This window comes from Acartia tonsa, chromosome 10, assembly GCF_053477335.1.
Source record: "Acartia tonsa isolate MP-2025a chromosome 10, ASM5347733v1, whole genome shotgun sequence".
NCBI lineage: Eukaryota > Metazoa > Arthropoda > Copepoda > Calanoida > Acartiidae > Acartia > Acartia tonsa.
This window is the reverse complement of record NC_137269.1, coordinates 35,262,085-35,281,842: the sequence shown is the minus strand read 5'-3', so window position 1 is coordinate 35,281,842 and position 19,758 is coordinate 35,262,085. Positions and strand designations below refer to the sequence as shown.

Genomic DNA, 19,758 nt, shown 5'->3' with positions numbered 1-19,758 from the left:
CTTCGTAGTAATGAAGACCTTTTTTAAAATATAACCATAAATATTTTTTTATTTTGCTAGTAGGTTATACCTAATTCCTGATTAAATAAAAATATTCAGTAGAAAATTTAATTCTTGTGTTTATGCGACCACGCCCATTCAAAATATTTTAAAGTTGTTTATCATTTTTAAACGCTTGGCTTACTACATTTAGGTTACTGTCTACTGCATGATAGGTTAGGTTAGCATAGTCCAACGAAGTGGTTGGGTTACAGGTTTGGAATCTCCGCAGGAGGCTCGAGTACACTTTACAGATGAAAGAGAATCAACTATTACAATATACAGGAAATTACTTACCTGATTTTAATATATTATTTTAATAAACCATTTTCCGTTTTATCTTACCTAAAAAGTAAAATAAAATGATAAATTTAGCTTTAAAAGATAAAAGGCTAAAATTTATTAGCTACCAAAGGCTGAATTCAACACATCCTTTTAGGTGTAAGATAATTTATCTACAATTCTTTTCTATTCAAAACAAGGAGTATCCAAACTTTTTGTCAAAGTTTTAATCTACAAAATGTGTAGGTAATTTTGTTTATCATCATTGGAGAATATAAATCAATTTATCTCTATTGTCTTATCCCTTAAGATCCCTGGAAAACAACTCACACACATTTAAATGAAAAACTAACACAAATGACTAAGGAAAAAGTTGTTAAAACAAAAAGAAGTGACTTGATGAATAATAAAACTAAACACAATTTGATCACAGGTAGCGCAACAAAAACAAGCTAGATTGAATTAGAACAGCACACTGTAATACAGAAATAATATGGAAATTCCCAAGCCATAAAAAACCTAATTAAACTAGTCTAAGCATAAAACAGTAGCGAAACACATGACTACAAACAAATATAGACATACGGACAAGTTGAATCACACAGTAGGCTGCATATTAATAAGCCTGTATTCACATGTGTCGCGTCGCTCATATACAGAAAGACACGTCCTTGTTATAGGGTAGCTGTGCTAAAACAAAATAAGAAGAGAGAGAGATAGTTCAGAAGCGATAAGGTAAACAAATTGACTTAAATCGACTGAAATAGCTGATCGTTTTTCTCTATATCTCTTATATAAAAGGACAGACAAACGTAATGGGTAAGGGAAAGAAAAGCTTTACCTCAAGATTTATCCGGAAATGAGAGGGGTTGGGTGAACAAATAAAAACACGTCTACTTGTGATAAGGGAAAAAGGGAGAGGTCAATGGAAATAATGCAATGGACAAGAGATAATAGATTGAAATTTTATCTTTGGTAACTAAGATATTCCTGGACATTAAAGGAAGTAGATTAATTTCAATGGATACAATTTTTCCCCTGTCTTAATATTCACATATGTTCTATATCCATTTTAATAAATAATCATCAGAAAAAATGTTTACAGATTTTGGTACCTACTTTTCTGAAAATGTGAAATATTGATTATTTTTAGTTTCTCTTGGGAGGGTGAAAATACCCGAAACTAAAATATTTAGAAACCTTTCCGGGACCTATAAGACGCTTAACTATAAAGAAGAGTTATACCTCTACAGAAGTTAGCGAGATCTTTCGCACAGAGAGAAAAATAGACAAACAGACAAATGGAAAGACAGACATCCGCTTACTTTTAAATACGGATATGTCTATTCGCCTATCAATTTATCCGTGGATATAAAAGTGTCAAAAGAACCCAACTTGATGATTGAATATAAAACAGGCATTTAAGAGATAAGACAATGGACAGTATATTGATGTGCGTACTTATAGGTGATAAACAAAATCACCCCTTCTGTAGATAAACAGTAAATACCTGTAGCTAAACATTAATTTTGTCTGTTATAAGTTGAAAGGTAAATCAATTTATGGACAATTCCAATTCCTTCAAATTCTTGGCGTAAAATAGTTTATTTTTCTACATATGACTAATACCTAGTCCGTGGTTATATTGAGTTTTGTTTTAAACAATTTATAAAATAATATAGTATTTTATATGTCTAAATATATATTAATTTGAAAATTTTCATACAGGTCACGCTGCCGCAAACTTTTCATATTGCCGAGGGTAGTTCAATAGTTATTGCTTGTATCCTATTATAGACAGCATTCCGCGGGTATTAAAATGTAAAGTTATAAGTTTAAAACCAGTGTTGTTAGCCCCGAGTAGCCAAAGGCTACGGCTAACAAAACTGTTATTTATTTTATGATTTTTATTTCATTACTCGTGGAAAATTGTTTGTATTACGATGCTATACAAGATTGGCGGAAAACCGGTTCTAATCAAGAAGATATTAATCGTTTCGAAAACATACCGCAAAAAGTTGCAAAAATATATCCAGCTACTTAATAACCAGGGTCTGTCTGTTTGTTAATATGTTTATATGTCAGTCTATACGACCCGCACACAAATATGTATAATTTAAATTTATAAAGAGGAGGGAAATTTCTTACTTTCTCTGACAATTTTACATTTGTGATCCAGTCTTATTTTTTTTATCAAAACTACCTAGTGGCTACACCCCTAGCATCTAAGGGCACTGCTATTCAAGTTTTTGGGAAAACAGCCTAAAACCACCCTATTACTTAGAATAACACAAAAAGCATCACAGGACCTATGTGAAGTTTCTCTAAAATGGAAAACTCAATCGGTTGAGTAAAAAATCTTAAGCTACACACAAAAAAAACTTACTTTACATAATAAGGTAATAAGCATTCATAAAAAATGCTAATACCCCTTTTCCAATAAGCCTATAACTTATAAGCATAAAGTTTTCAGTCTTCTTTAGTTTTGTTGCTGCACAACTTCTGGATATATTTGTCCTTGTTTTACCACTACAGTAAAGGTTAAACTTAATTTAGTTATGGACATGGTGTTAAAACGATTCTGAAACTATAAGATTACAAGAATGGTCATGTTTACTGAAGAAGGTCTATAAATAGACAATGGCGGACGCTGATATATAACAAATAAGGGTAAATGCCTTGGACTATGAACAGGCAAAACACTATTTCCAGTTAAAACCCCCATTCAGTCGATGGTTCAATTTACTGTTAATTGACAGGGGGGGGGGGACATTGGGCTGTCCCAAAAGTTTTATAATAACTTTTTCTCAATCATTGGCTTAACAACTTTTGTTATTTTTGTTAAATTTTGATTAGTTGTTTCATTAAGTTAAGTTTCCAAACGTTTTAACCACTAATTGTAATATAAATAAGGGGTAATTTTGTGTATCACCATTAAGGATGAAAATAAATTTGTCGGCCATTGTCATATCCCTTTATATCCCTTGTTAGTTGATGTATATTGCGAAGAATAGGTAATTTTGTTTACTTTTATTGTCTTATCCCGCAAGATACCTGATGATTTTATACTATTGTAGAGAAGTTTTGCTTCTAGACACGTCCTCCTAATTGTGAACCACATTCACACACACAAATTAAACATAAATGTTCAATTTTTCTCACAGCGACATACAGATATGTAAAATGTCTAGGTAAAAAAATGAAACAACGCCTAAGGTCCAAAAAATAAATGGATCCTTTATTTTTTTCTTTTTCTTATCAACTATCTTTAACATCAATGGGTACTATTGATTTTTTATATGATTTTTTACATGAAGATGGGTAATTTCCTCATACCCCCCCCCCCACATTTCATTATACAGCCAATAACAGATGACTGTACATCAGGTTTGTTTTTTGTCGTATTTATTTATATCTAAGTCTCTTACCTATATAATGTTCTAACTTTACTTGAATTAAAGATTAGACATGGGAAACAATTTAGGCTTTTAAACATTATTTTTATTACATAGTAGAGGCGAGATCACAGGGAGGGAGGGGACATTGGGCTTTTTATTATACTAGTCCCCAAAGTTTCATAATAACTTTTTCATTGGCTATTGCCTACGCCCCTAGAGTCCTAGAGGGACACGTTATGAAAAGAAAGTTGTAGTCGATCAACCACTTTCAATTTCCAAAAAAAAATAGTGAGAAACATTCCCTGGGCCTTTAAGAAGCTTCACTATAAATGAACCTTATCGGTTAAGCAGTTTGCGGGGTCTTTTGCTACAAAGACAAATAGACAGAAATTCTGTTACATTTGAATAAGGATTATTTGTTTATTCATTAGTTCTACAATTACAATTTATCATCCAACAAAGAACCAACAGTGATAAATTTGCGCCTTTTTATGGGTTAAGGAATTCCCTCTACTCTTAATATTGCAATTGCATAATTTGATATAAATGGCTGAGTATGACGCGGTGTTGCAACACGCCAATTTTTATGTTTAAAATATCACCAGCTTTAGTTTAAAAGACTTACGGGGGAAAAAGGGGTGTAAATTAAACTAAATGCAATTAAGCGCCATAGTCTTTTCCCTACTTAATTTTAGTTATTAACTTGACCTTTTTTAATCCGTGACAAATAAAACCATCAACATTTTGACAAAATAACATAAAAAATATTTTAGCCATTTTGTTTCTTTTGGTAACGCAGCTACTCTATAACTAACTAGCGGCTTCGCCCCTAGCCTCTAGGGGCTTTGCCCCAAAAGAGGTTTGATCAAACCAATTTTTTGTATTTTATATATAAAATTTGTACTTTATATTATAGATATGTTTGAGCAAAAAAACATATGAATCAAGATGACATTTTTTTAATTGAAGGGTCTGAAAAGTTTCAAGTTAAGCAGATTTACTATTTAGTAGTTAGATTATAGTAGAAGGGAGGGTTACTCCAGACTTTCGAAGCAGTGATCATGTAGTTGCTACGCTGATACAGAATAATTAGGTATACTAAGCTTAAAATATAAATGCCTGAATTAACGATATCCGTTACGGACCGACGAGTGAAATTTGAATTGAGGGATGGAAACACTCCCCTACAGACAATTTGCGTTTTGATGTTTGGTTCTAAAAAAATGAGAAAGTAGTTTAAAATTTTTCCTAGAAACAGTTTCTTAACTTGTAATTTAGTTGTTAAGTCATCTGACATATATACATCTAACTGAACAAGGAAAATTTTGTCCATAAGCATTAAGCATTGATCAACAATAATGATTTTTTAAACAGTAAACTGTACGACATTTATAATAATAATAATAATACTGTATCACATTGTACTGTTTTTCTTTGCACCAAACATTGCTAGGTTTCTTAAAATAAAATTGCCACTTGTAAATCTAAAACATTGTTAGCTAGTTATTGCTGTGCTACTTAAACAAAAAATTGTCTTTTCTTTATAATGAATATTCCTTCTAACTACCTAGTAGTTACTTAGTTTTCTTCCTAACTGTGATTTTAATCATACTAAAACAAGCAAAATGATATCCATAAACGTGAGACGAACAAATTGACAAATATTTAACCCTTTATATGTAATTATTACAGAGTATCATTGCTCCAAATGAATATAATCCAAAGCCTTTTAAACAAATTTTCTATTGCACAAAAAAAAATTAATGGACGTAGAGCACTTTTAAAAAGCGAAGCTTTTCTATAATTAGAGTCGGTCCGTACGTCCGTCCGTACGTCCTTTTGTTCGTAAGTTTAGGCATGTTAGAATTGTCCTATCGATTTCAAACTTTGCATGATAATTCCTCTAGTAGTTAGGTACGATTTAGAAAGCGTAGCAACTCTATAACCATTACCAGAATGTCCGTATGTCCATTTGAAATATGTTGATTTTTCTACTTTTTTTTACAAAAAATTCTTATGTGATCTAATTATCCGTTTGATCTGATTTTTGTTATATTGATTCCTGGAACAACTCTATAATCAAGTCCTATAAATGTAAGTATGTCCATAAACATTATCCTGTATCAAGCAGTTTTTCAACAAATTTACTGACAATTTTGCTTCGACTCTTATACATTTATATTCTGATTATTCAGTTTAGACACTATACAAGTGTTAATGTCCGTTTGTCCTACCGTTTCAGTGCTTCGCTTTTATGGATGTTGTCATCCTTGTTAGTTATTAGAATTACTCTTATCAACGGCAATTCAATTAATATCAAAATATCATGCAAAAAAATATTAAAGACAAAAGTGTCCTTGACGTACAGAACCTAATTACAAAAAAGCATCGCTTTTAAAAATGATGAAGGTTCATAGAAATTATTAAAAACAACTTCCTAGAAGTTTGTTAAACATCTTTACTGTTCCTTAAATATATTTTTGTTAGGTATATGCTTTTCTATAACTTGTGTGTTCGTCGTATCCGTTCAAACCATCATTTTGACTTCGATAGATGACATAACTAGGGGAAGAAATGGTTGTAGATTAATTTATCCGTCATGGTTCTTTCCCTCCCTCTGTTGGCATGCAATGTGACCATGAATTGCTTCAGGGAAATGGTCAACACTTCGTTGCAGGGTGAAAGGGGATGCATACATTCTATAGAAAAAAAAGCGAACAATTAAAAAAAATAGTCGACTGTTAAACAGAAATTGTATGGCCTATTTATTTAAGAGAAAATATAGTAGGTAGAATTTCCAACTTAATCAAAAGCAACTTTAAAAAGATAGGAAGGTTAATTGTGCCTTTGGAGAAGCTTTGTTCAAGTCTTAAGGTGGTTTTGGGCTATATTTAAGGCACATTCATTTATAAGCATCTACTATAAAAAAAAAACATTAATGTAATCCATATTAAATAAAAAAAAAAGCTTGGAATGGTCGACCAGGAACGCTTTCCTGATTTTGCATTGTTTTGTTTTTGAAATCAGCTAAAAGCCTCGGTAATATAAACGCAGCAAGGTCTCTACAAAAGAACAAAAAGTAATTTTCTAGCAGACGAAAAAGGGTCTTTGCCACTTGGGGCAGGTAGTTGTCTGGATTATATACTTATGGATACATTTGGAATATAGAAATGTTTTGCATTTAAAATCACATAATCTAAGATAAAAAATAATAAATATATAGAGGGAGACGTGTGAACACGCATCTTAAATGGATGTCGGCACGAAATCATATTTTAGTTATTTAAAAACAATATGTAAGACATTAGCGTTCATTTTTGGACAATTTTCAGGGGAAAAGGAACTGTTAAGTGTGTCAAATTGAGATATGATTTACCAAACAATACTGTAGTCCAACTATTTGTAAAGCTTATTAAAAATAAAAGCATACTTCAGAAAGATTTATAGCTCCCCAGAAACATGCAAGCCTAATTGAAATTGTTCTATACTAAGTTTTAATCCAATAGGATGATGCTATCTTGCCAAAAAAATCAACAATACTTTATCATTTTTTTATTATCTTTCAATATTTGCTCGTAGACAAAAATATAAATATTTATAGAAAAGAAAATTTAAAAACAGGAAACGTCCAAAAGCAGCACAGCCGGTTTTTATAAGTTGAAATAGTTTAAAATCATATTTTTTCAGACCTCTAATGTGATGTAGGTATGCTTTTCTACATTTTTAACATCAGTGAACAGACAGACATGATCTAGTTGTTTGGTAGATGTGATACAAAAATTGAAGGGCAAAGAAAATCAAAATTATGCTTTTTTTCGTTGATTTACAAAATTTATATAAAATTGATGGACAGATGGACGGACAACCATAAATAAACTAAAAACAAATAATATTTATCAAAATACTAGCATCTTATAACTATTTTGGGAAGGGTTACCACCACCCTCCTAAGAGAAATCACCCCCAGAAAATAATTACCCCCCCAAAAAAAATTTTCTTTAACTTTTTCTTTTAAAATCTAAAATAATATAATGGGTTATCAAATTCGACTCTTCCCTCCTCAAGTGCCCCTAGAGGCCTCCAGGGGCGTAGCCGCTACTAAAGTATAAAATAGCATGTGTATACGTCAGTGAAGCTTTATAGTTGTCCTGGGCATGTTAAGAATATTTTCGGGGGGGGGGGGGGTATATAACTCGTCGACATACCAATGATACATATCTACATTTACAAAAAAAATATACTTTTACAAGAGTCAAATGAGAATTCAGCCTACCCCAAGGCCAATAATAGGGCAAAGCCTCTAGTGTCAATAAAAATTTATGTAACTAAAATAACAGTAAACTGAAATTTAGAATAACATATAAATTACATGTTTGTCAAGAAATAGCAAGTCTTGTAAACAAATATTAGCAAACTAAATAAAATTGTTAAAATTGTAAGTCGAAAGGGATAAGACAATGAACGATAAATTGAGCTCATACCTTAATATTATCTACCTTTTCTTTTGATTACAATTATTGGTGGAAATATTTGAGCTGCTTGATTTTTTCAAAATAATCAATAATTAATAGAAGTCCACATTTTCTAGGGACCAGTACAATTTACTGTCCAATGTACTTTCCCTCCTTGTGTAATATACATATATAGAGCATAACGATGTTGAAAATTTGCACAAATGTGCATCTTGGTTATTCTTGTTTTCTCGTTGCAAAAAAATATTACGCAACCGTTTGATAGCTTGTTATAGTTCATACATTACAACAAAAAACAAGGACAATCACGTCTTATGATACAGACCTTTATATTTTCAATTTTCATACATGTTATTTGTCTTCATTTTATGGAATCTCCAGAAATATCCTGGATTTTTTTCATATTTTTCATTATTTCATATCCAAATTAGTGTCTTTATTTCTATCCCTTTCCTTAATCCTTCCCCATACGAATAAAGAGCCCCAAAATGCTAGGGGCGAAGCTACATGCAGTCGGGGCATCATTTGTAAAAACTCTCCTAACAAAAGCTATTCTTTAATGTCCGCCCGTCTGTTAAGCTGATTTTATAAATTTTGTTACACTGAAATAACCTAAAGTGTTGACTCATACACTCTTGATAAGAACTTGTTCAAACTAAAAGGCTTATTTTCATATACTTGATAAAAATTCAACCATGAATAACATGATTAGTTTTCATAAAATCTTACGCATTTTAAGAAAATAAAAAGCAAAAACCCCGTTGTAAGATAAGATAATAAGTTTAACAATCTTAGCTATATATATATGTTGAAAAATCAAAGATATGAGAAGACAATAATCCCTACTACTAACTTTAAACTATTACCTAGGTATATCCAATTAAAATTGAGATCTACTAAAAAAAAACACCTGTAAGTAAGGCTAATTTTTACAAAGAGTAAACAAACGCGTTTTTTGAAACCATTGTTTTATTAGACCCAGTGGCTTTTATACAAAGAACGGAAATCACAACAAAAATAATTTGATTAGTGGGGAGGTTAAACACTAAAAGATTTGTTTCGCCTATTTGACGAAATACCAAAATATATCATTAATAAATCATGAATAAAGGACCACAGGTGTTATAAGATTGAATAACTCCACAATACGCCGACTATCAACCAATACATTTATCGCGTTGTCCTTCGTTGTGCTGGTAAAAGGGCCAAGGAATTTTCTAAATCCATGAAATTTAATGAAGGAAACATACCTTAAAAAAGTAAATATCTTTTATTCTAAATATATTACTTTAAAAACTGATTAGCAATATTTATTCAAGCAAAAAGAAACGCCCTCTTACAGACCAAAATTTTGACAAGCGGAAAATCTGTAGGAATACTATTTTTATTGAGGTGCAATATCCCTATAAAGATGAAGAAATCAGCAAATAATTACAAGGAAGAGAAAGTTTTCCATAGGGAGACACAAAATTAACTAAAGTTAAAGATCTTGTTAAAAATGGGAATTTGTAGCTTTAGCAGTTTTTAAATTACATGGCTATTGTAGAATTTGGCTATCTAGCCTTCCAACAAGATAATTATTTATGTAATACAGTTTACTCTTCGTTTTAATAACTTACTTTGTCTGCCTGTCCGACCGTCAGTCTGTAGCGCTCTGGGGGAAATGTGATATAAGATTACCCTTACCAATACAGGAGATCTAAGTATACAAATAACTTTGTACGTCGTTCTGTCAGTAATGCTCTCAATGAAATGTAATTTACTCGGCTGTTATCAGAGATGAATGGCTATAATTTTCTGATCTATGAGCATCTATTCTATAGCTTTCTTGGTCGGTCGATCTATATATTATGGTCTCGAGGTTACCAAACTTCTTGAGACATGTGTTTTACTCGGCTATTATCAAACAAAAATGGCAGAATTACTGCTGTAAAGATATGAATAACAAACATCTACTCAATAATTCAATCTGTCCGCTTGTCTATCAATTGCGTCGGTATATTAATCAATAGTTTTAACCTATGGATATTTTCATCCATATTTGAAATATTTGTAGAACCACTTTTTCTGAAATGATAATAAAATATTTGCATGTTTCCTACTTTTTCTATCAACCCAAACTTAATTAATTTCAAAATTAGGCAATTCTACAAAATTTTTCAAATAATAAGAAGCTAGGTATATATTTTTAAAGTCTTAGCTTTTCTACATCCACCCATAACGGATATCTTTAATATTAAATTAGACATGCTAGAATTGTCCTATCGATTTTAAACTTTGCATGATGGTTAATTAATTTTTTTCAGGAAGGAAAATCATACGTTCTTCTCATTAATATTTACAAGCTAACAAAGGAAAAAATTAAGATATCTTTATATGTTGGGGAAGGGAGCATAATTTATAGTCCAATGTCCAATCCCTCCATCCCTGGGTTTTAGAGTAGGATAAGTGTAAATCAAATACACTTCATACACACACACACACACATTCACTCACTCTCAGCCAAACACACACACGCTTATATTTGTTTAAATCAAGCATATAAAACGCGATAAGTAACTTATTTATCGATATCATTTCCAATTTCATGGAGAAGATCATAGAAAGCCAAAAGTGCGCCAAAATTTTAAGAAACAATATCATACAAAACTAGTTTTCATGGAGATATAAATTATAAATGAACTTTCAACCCCATAATATGTTTCCAAGTGTCTTCTTTGGCTTACGAGATATCTATACGTATACCCTTCTAATTTTTAACCAAATCCTTACCATGAAACTATCCTTTTATTTATCCCTAAATTGCTGAATCGAATGCATTTTAATAATATAGCAAAGGTGTCAGTTAACCGAAAAGCGTGTTTTGAGGTTGATTTGAGAAGAAGGAAAAGTACTCTTAAGAAAAATTATGAAAAATGAGTAATTTTTGCTTGCTGATTTGCCCCTAGTCTTTAGGTAAGAAATAAGGGAGGAGAAGGGAGTAAGATAAATAGCCTAGGATTATCAAAAGATATCAAAAGTTTCCCTAAAAAGCACAACAAGAGCAGATCAATCATTTTCTATGTTTTTATATACAGATAAAAATTCTACGTTCATATTGGCTCAATGGGGGGGGTCATTTAAACAAAATAAACATAAATACAGAGTGACCACTCAAAATTTACAAATATATAGTACATTTATAGTACATAAAAATTTTCATATAGTACCATATAGTACACAAAATTTAAACTAATATAGTACCATATAGTACCAAAATTTTAACTAATTATGTAGTAGTACCATATAGTTCACAAAATTTAAACTAATATAGTACCATATAGTACCATATAGTACCAAAATTTTAACTAATTATGTAGTAATACCATATAGTACCAAATATTGAAAAATAGTACCTATATATCTTATTAAATAAAGTAGTAAGGGTTTTATGTCTGAAGCTTAAGATCTCATTAACTACTGAACAATTGGGTTAGCAATTTTAGGTAAGTTTCACTGAGGTCGTATGTAGGTTTTGGGCTATTTAATTTTCAGAATTATGTCCTGGGATGTCCTAGAATCTAGGTACTTAGCTGCTAGTCTATAATACAAAGAAGCTTGATGTCTGTCCGTCTGAAGATTAAGAATTTGGTAACTGCTGAACTGAATGGGCACTACTCTCCAGGTTCAGGTACTGCAGGCCTCCAGGTCCACTCTGGAGACAGGTAAAAATTAAAATTTCTTATTTGAAGAGTTAGAGGTACACTTATAAAACAAAATATGCTTTTTTTGGATGTTATTGACATATCTGCTGAAAAAATGAGAATCGGCCTCCAGGTTCAGGTACTGCAGGCCTCCAGGTCCACTCTGGAGACAGGTAAAAATTAAAATTTCTTATTTGAAGAGTTAGAGGTACACTTATTAAACCAAATATGCTTCTGTTTGGATGTTATTGACATATCTGCTAAAAAAATTAGAATCGGCCTCCAGGTTCAGGTGCAGCAGGCCTCCAGGTCCACTCTGGAGACAGGTAAAAATTAAATTTCTTATTTGAAGAGTTAGAGGTACACTTATTGAACCAAATATGCTTCTTTTTGAATGTTATTGACAAATTTGCAGAAAAAATTAGAATCAGCTTCCAGGTTCAGGTGCTGCAGGCCTCCAGGTCCACTCTGGAGACAGGTAAAAATTAAAATTTCTTATATGAAAGGGTTAGAGGTTCACTTATAAAAACCAAATATGCATACTTTTGGATGTTATTGACAAAACTGCTGAAAAATTTAAAATCGGCTCCCAGTTTCAGGTGCTGCAGGCCTCCAGGTCTATTCTGGACAGGTAAAAATTAAAATTTTTCTTTAAATATGGTAATATTATACAACAAGATGCTTATTTTCTTGTGAATTGACCTCTAACTCTTAAATTAAGAATTTAAATTTTTTCATGTCTAGAGTTGAACTGGAGGCCTGCAGCACCTGAACTTGGAGGCCGATTTAAATTTTATCTTCAAGTATGTTATTAACATCAAAAACAATGCATAGTTTGTTTTATAAGTTAACCTCTAACTCTCCAAATAAGAAATTTATTTTTACCTATCCATTGTCCACCTGGAGGCCTGTAGGACCCGAACCTGGAGGCCGATTTCAATTTTTTCATCAGATATGTCAATAACATCCAAAAAGAAGCATATTTGGTAAAATAAGTGTACCTCTAACTCTTCAAATAAGAAATTTAAATTTTCACCTGGACCTGGAGGCCTGCAGCACCTGAACCTGGAGGCCGATTCTAATTTTTTCATCAGATATGTCAATAAAATCCAAAAAGTAGCATATTTGTTTTAATAAGTGTACCTCTAACTCTTCAAATAAGAAATTTTAATTTTTACCTGTCTCCAGAGTGGACCTGGAGGCCTGCAGCATCTGAACCTGGAGGCCGATTCTAATTTTTTCAGCAGATATGTCTATAACATCCAAAAAGATGCATATTTGGTTTAATAAGTGTACCTCTAACTCTTCAAATAAGAAGTTTTAATTTTTACCTGTCTCCAGAGTGGACCTGGAGGCCTGCAGCACCTGAACCTAGAGGCAAATTCTCATTTTTTCAGCAGATATGTCAATAACATCCAAAAAGATGCATATTTTGTTTATTAAGTGTACCTCTAACTCTTCAAATAAGAAATTTTAATTTTACCTGTCTCCAGAGTGGACCTGGAGGCCTGCAGCACCTGAACCTGGAGGCCGATTCTAATTTTTTTAGCAAATATGTCAATAACATCCATAAATAAGCATATTTGGTTTAATAAGTGTACATCTAACTCTTCAAATAAGAAATTTTAATTAAGGTTAGGTTCATTTTTAGGGTTTTTTTGAGCCCCGGGGGGCTAGAGGTTGGCGGCAGGGGGGACTTCTAAACTTAAAGTTAGTTTAAAACCATAAAAGCCTAAGTTTAAGAAATCATCTCTATTAGTCAAGTGGTTCCTGAGAAAATTAAGGTTAGGTTCATTTTTAGGGTTTTTTGGAGCACCGGAGGGCAGGGGTTGGCGGCAGGGGGATGACTTCTAAACTAGAAGTTAGTTTATAACCATAAAAGCTTAAGTTTTAAAAATCATGTCTATTGGTCAAATGGTTCCTGAGAAAATTAAGGTTAGGTTCATTTTTAGGGTTTTTTGGAGCCCCGGAGGGCTAGGGGTTGGCGGCAGGGGGATGACTTCTAAACTAAAAGTTAGTTTATAAGCATAAAAGCTTAAGTTTAAAAAATCATCTCTATTGGTCAAATGGTTTCTGAGAAAATTAAGGTTAGGTTCATTTTTAGAGGTTTTTTTGGAGCCCCGGAGGGCTAGGGGTTGGCGGCAGGGGGGACTTCTAAACTAAAAGTTAGTTTATAAGCATAAAAGCTTAAGTTTAAAAAATCATCTCTATTGGTCAAATTGTTCCTGAGAAAATTAAGGTTAGGTTCATTTTTAGGGGGTTTTTGAGCCCCAGGGGGCTAGGGGGTGGGGTTATCCAAAAAATGATTAAAAATACGTGAGCTATTACCCAAAAGTAAACTTTTATCCCAAATAACCTATAGTCTAACTTAAATACCTAGCCCAATAATCACGGAGTAAGCGAAAGTGGCAAAACTTCCCCCCCCCCCCCTTAAAATTTACAGTGAGGATCTAAACCTTATACATTTCACCGACTCAGAATTACCAATTTTTTTTATAATTCAATGGGCGTGCTGTTCCAACCAGTTCCTTTCATGATATAATGACTATTGATACTCAAACAAGGATGACAACATCCATAAAAGCGAAGCACTGAAACGGTAGGACAAACGGACATTAAAACTTGTATAGTGTCCAAACTGAATAATTAGAATATAATAGTATAAGAGTCGAAGCAAAATAGTAAGTAAATTTGGTGAAAAACTGCTTGATACAGGATAATGTTTATGGACATACTTACATTTTTAGGACTTGATTATAGAGTTGATTCGCTTATACTATTGTTCTTTGTTGTCCCAGGAATCAATATACCAAAAATCAGATCAAACGGATAATTAGATCACATAAAAATTTGTTGTTAAAAAAGTAGAAAAATCAACATGTTTAAAATGGACGTACGGACATTCTAGTAATGATTATAGAGTTGCTACGGTGTTTAAATCGTACCTAACTACTACAGAAATCATCATGCAAAATTTGAAATCGATAGGACAATTCTAACATGCCTAAATTAACGAATAAAAGCTATCTATCTCGGACGTACGTACGGACGGACGGACGGACCGACCCTAATTATAGAAAAGCTTCGCTTTTAAAAAGTGTTCTGATTGCTTTTGTTCAGCAATATGTCAGTTTTGATTTTCATAAAAAAGGGAAGGGTTCCCTCTGGAGGAGAAAATTTCTTCTTCTTTCAAAGTATGGCTTTATTTACCTTCCTGAAGAGTAGATTAAGAAACAAAAAATGGTTTATAAAAATATTGACCCTTGAAAAGTTATCCTTAAATAACACAAAATCTGCTGATTTTGCTAAAACATCCAAAATTGTCAGTCTTTTGACAAAATCTTTAAAAATCGTTTTTTATAAATTCTTTAATATACTCTTTGGATCTACTGCAGTTCACGGTAAAATATTGCTGGTAAGCAATATTTCCAAAAATCTATAAATTATAAAGGCTGCTAGCTGCCAAACGGCTTAACGTACAGATCATGCCCGCACACTGTTTTAAGCGGCATAAGAAGGCCTAAAAATAATCTGGAATAGCCATAAATCAATAATGCATAATTATCTCGCAGTGCTGAAATACGCGAAAAAGACCTATTTTACGCGTTTTTTCTTCAGTGAAGCTTTCCCTGTGCAAAATTGGATCTTGGCCTTTCCAGATTATTTGTAGGCCTTTGTAGGCCGCTTAAAATGGTGTGCGGATACGATTTGAACATTCAGCCGTTTGGCAGCTAGCAGCTTTTAAAATTCATAGATTTTTGGAAATATTGCTTACCAGCAATATTTTACCGTGAACTGCAGTAGATCCTACTCTTCAAAGCAAATTCAGGAAGGTGTATAAAGACATAACAAAAATTCTTTTTTTTTATGAAAATCAAATTGACATATTGCTAAAAAAAGCTACCAGAACACTTGTTTTGGTGTCAATTGTCATTATATCATAAAAGAAATGGGTTAAAAACTTAAAATAGTGCGCCAATTTTTTTGCATTTTGAGTCGGTCTACTATACATACACCTCCAAGGTCCTACCCTAACCCAGCAGGGCATTCTTTACTTAACCTAACTTGGTCATCTAGCAATATACAGGAAAAGCACTAATAAAAAATTTAGCCTATGTATTTAGCCGCTTCAGCAATCATAAAAATATGAAGAACAAAAAGAGTTTTATATCTTATAAGAAATAATAAAAATGATTGAAGCAAAAAAATATATGATCCAGGTGATTTTAAGAGTCATTGCATATTTCAAAGCTTATAATTTTACTTTACATACCCAAATCACTACTCTCTATATTAGTATGTATTAGAGCTGAAAGTACATTGTAATATTACAAACAATATTATAATACTTTGGTTGGTAATAAGTAATATTAAAAAAATTTCATATAGTACCAAAATTTTAACTCATATAGTACATATAGTACCTAGTTTGTCATATAGTACCATATAGTACAAAATTTTGACTATATAGTACATAAAGTACATATAGTACACAGTGGTCACCCTGTAAATATAAAGTTTCTCTATATAAAAAGATTTTATTAATAAGGTTAGTCGTTTCAGGAATCTTTTGCTTCAAACAAACAAAAAATCATGCTATACATGCTATACCTACAAAGTCTACCGATTATATCTACGAAAATGTTTTCCGATAATCTGTTTTTCTTTGCAAGTAATTCCTTTAAACCTAACGCAGTAAAACAATTCTGTAACTCTTTATAATACTCTCTATTAGATTTTAAAGAATATTAAACTTGAAAAACCTTTTCTTTTGAACTATGAATGGATTGTTAACACGTAAGAACAAATATAAAACTTTAAGAATACTTGTCTCTGCCGCGTAGAACGGGCAAATCAATTTTAATTCAACTATTTTAAGGGTCTATGTAACCCCTCCCCCCTAGTAAAAAGTGGTTTTTGAAATGAATCTATTCTTTAAGTCTTATTTCTTTGTAGGCCTGACAGTTTTAAAATATTATTGTGTTGTCGCCATTGTATTTACATACTATTATAATTACCTTATGTATTGACGCATTTAAAAAAAAAAAAAAAAATATATGCAGTGAATTTTAAGATAATTCCTACGACATAATATTAAAATATAAAAAAGGGTCTATTTCAATCTAATGGGAAATTTGATCTCCGCAGAATAATATTATTCCAAATATGGCAAAGAGGCACTTGGAATAGAATCTTGTAACACATTATTAAAAGCGAAGCTTTTCTACAATTAGGGTCGGTCCGTCCGTACGTCCGAACGTTCGTACGTCCGTAACGGATAGCTTTTTCCGTTAATTTAGGCATGTTAGAATTGTCCTATCGATTTCAAATTTTGCATGGTGATTCCTTTAATAGTTAGGTACGATTTAGAAGGCGTAGCAACTCTATAATCATCACCAAAATGTCCGTACGTTCATTTTAAACATGTTGATTTTTAAATTTTTTTAACAAATTTTTATGTGATCTAATCATCCGATTGATCTGATTTTTTGGTATATTGATTCCTGGGACAACAAAGTATAATGTAATAAGCGAAGCAACTCTATAATCAAGTCCTAAAAATGTAAGTATGTCCATAAACATTATCCTGAATCAAGCTGTTTTTCAACAAATTTACTTACAATTTTGCTTTGACTCTTACACATTTATATTTTGATTATTCAGTTCTGACACTATACAAGTATAAATGTCCGTTTGTCCTACCGTTTCTGTGCTTCGCTTTTATGGATGTTGTCATCCTTGTTTTAATATGGAGAGCGCAAGGTTTTTTTTTCTTGAAAGGAGCAGCTTAAACTACAATATATGAATTAAAGACTATTACTAGATGTTTATTTTTTTATAAAAATAAGTAGTCTTTAATTTCTTGCTCCGAGAATTCAATTTTAAAACACAAACAATCTGCAGGATGTCTTTATATAGCAGTTGCAATTACACCCCCCCCCCCCCCTCCCCTCTATTTTGCACTTTAACTACACAGAAGATGTTGATAATCTCTTGGAAAGAAAACACCTATAATCAAAAAGTAATTGCGATACTAAATAACATACCTTATAAAAAATCCTATTAGGTTCTTTTTTGCAATTTTAATATTAATAAAAATCACTTAATAACATAAACAGAAGTTAGTGTCCACTATTTTATTTAAAACTATTAAACTGACCCCTTCCTCGTAAATCATATACATACACATATTCAAGTTTCATATTCACGTTGTCTTGTTTTACAATCATTAATCTACTTTTACTATAAAAGGCGCGTGGAATCACTATAATAAAGAGTGTTAAGACAAACGTTTGACCATTAAAAAGATCAATCGTCTGTAAGATGTTTATTCGCAACATCAAGCATTATATTTTTCAAGATCTCGTTTTAATACTCCTCTGTATTTAACAGACAACAACTAACCTTACGATTACAAGTTTTTGTAGTCTCAACCCTGTATGGAATTTGACTGAACCTGCTTATGGACAAAGGCAATCCTCTGATAAAGATATAAAAATTGCACAATTGCAATAGCAGTCTATTTTAGGTGACTATTTGGTATACATTCAAAAACATTAAGCCAAAAAGAATGCTAAATGGGTTTAAGAAAAGAACTTATTATGACTAATGATTTGAGAAAATTCTTTCATATTAAAACACTCCACTGTGCTTAGAGTGCGATTCTGGCCCATAAATGCATATCTCTCTCTGAACCTTACTTTCTAAAAACTTAACGCTCTGGCTAAAATTCCCCCACCCTTAATTCCCTATGTTTACGATTCTCAGGGATTCAGAATATGGCAATTGACGATAATTTCATCCGCCACACGCCACCAACATGATTGTGTGTAAAATGTATCTTCTTGTGTTAAAAATGTATCTTATTTTGTATAAAATGCATCTTTTAAAAGGGTAAAAAATTATTTTAACGCCATTGTCCTCTCCCTCCCAGAAGATTTGACTGTGTCTCCACCTAATATCCCTACGTATTTTAAGCCGGCAGTGTCTATATAAACTGACAAAAATAAACGGAAGCTACTCTTCATTAATTCTTATGCCCAATTATCATATCATGAACTATCTCAATTTCTATCAATAAGATTTTATTCATCAGTAACTAATAATTGAAATATTTTGTAAAAGCTTGACTTTAAAGAAGAAACGTATTGGTTTTAGTTGAAAGGTAAACATCTTAGAAACTGCAGCAGAGTTAACTGTGCCTATTGTGATTTTTAGAGAAGCATAATATTGAAAATGGATAGGTTTTAAGTCATTTTACAGGGAACCTTGTTAAGGATATTCGTTGATTTCCCAGAAAAATCATTCCTGTAGAAAAAAAACATAAGAGGAGGGGGCGACGGCGCTATACAAAATAATTGATAGATAAAATTAACAAGTGTATGTGCAAAAAAGTAGCAGTTCTAAAGATCTTTGGTGACTGACATACATAGACATTATTTCACTATCTGCTGAAACGTATTAACCTGTCCTAACCCATATATAATTCTCAGATATCGAAGAGCTCCCAACTTAATTTCATATCTCCTTGCTTAACCCTTCATCGTTCATCATGAAATAGCTTATTACATTTTTAAGTCATCAAAGACTCTAACATTAATTAGCTTTTCTACAACCATTGCATTGCCCCAACCCCTACCCTCCTACTGTAAAAAAAAACAAAATGACCAATAAAATGACAGGGGAAATAGCAACCAACATAAAAGACCATTTTTCCCTGCCAAAATCTCCACGCATATTCTACATCCATTATTAGAATAGAAATGATTTAAACTTATTAATCAGATGATTATTTAGACTTAATATTTCAAGAGTCTATAATAAATGCTGTCTACTCCAATGTCAATATGTCCATAATAAAATGTTTGCTTGATATAGCTGCGC

At 32.0% G+C, this 19,758-nt stretch overlaps 1 protein-coding gene across 1 annotated transcript in view; it reads right to left on the bottom strand.

The window, feature by feature from the left end:
• LOC145330782 (uncharacterized) overlaps positions 1 to 19,758 on the bottom strand; it is a 112,334-nt gene that overhangs the window by 78,273 nt on the left and 14,303 nt on the right. The window lies entirely within an intron of this gene.